Genomic DNA, 703 nt, shown 5'->3' on the forward strand with positions numbered 1-703 from the left:
TCCTGAAGAAAACTATTTTTATAAAAAACTGACCCACTGATACATTTTTTAGAGGTTCACTTGTTTCTCTCCGTGTGCGTTACTTACAACCAACTGCAGGCTGCCGCATTTATGGCCTGGAAAGACCAGCAGCTGTTTCTCCAGACTGGGACACAGATCACACAGACCTGGAGGAAGAGGTGGATTTAGGGCTGCAGCGATACATCAAAACCTGCTTAGTCAGTCAACAGAAACACAACTGTTCATGTAATCTGTTGGGCACACACTGCTAAAATGCTGATTCCCAGCCTCAAACATAAAGGTTTTCTGCTATTCTCCCACATGAGATGCAGCGTAGCACTGAGGCAGAAAACAACACAGATGACGACAAAATGTAAACAGGAGGAGGACTATTTACCTTTGGGGTTATCTCTGGTGTCAAACTCAAAAAGCTTAACTGGACTGTCTGGAAAACTGTACACGTAGATCCTGTTCTTTAATACAATGATGATCCTGACGAGACAAGAAGACGACAACAGTCACACCTCACGTAGCTGCTCACAGACGACAGGCTGAGCGAGTGGGGATGGTAAACTCACTTGTCGTGCCTCATGCGAACAGCTAGCACAGGTTTGGTGAAGGTGAACTCCAGCACCAGCTTGTCTTTGGGGTCTCGCGTCTCCCGAGCGTCGTCCCAGATCAGCACTGACGTTAAACAAACATG

The 703-nt window shown here is 46.5% G+C and overlaps 1 long non-coding RNA gene across 1 annotated transcript; it reads right to left on the reverse strand.

The window, feature by feature from the left end:
• Window positions 1-86: 86 nt before the first annotated feature.
• LOC109954311 (uncharacterized) lies at window positions 87-693 on the reverse strand. Its single transcript, XR_002274079.1, has 3 exons — window positions 579-693; window positions 398-492; window positions 87-167 (listed from the first exon to the last, which is right to left on the reverse strand). It is a non-coding gene; the product is annotated as an uncharacterized LOC109954311 (long non-coding RNA).
• Window positions 694-703: the final 10 nt, after the last annotated feature.

The sequence above is a fragment of the Monopterus albus genome, unplaced genomic scaffold (assembly GCF_001952655.1).
Source record: "Monopterus albus unplaced genomic scaffold, M_albus_1.0 scaffold6065.1, whole genome shotgun sequence".
In the NCBI taxonomy this organism is placed as follows: Eukaryota; Metazoa; Chordata; class Actinopteri; order Synbranchiformes; family Synbranchidae; genus Monopterus; species Monopterus albus.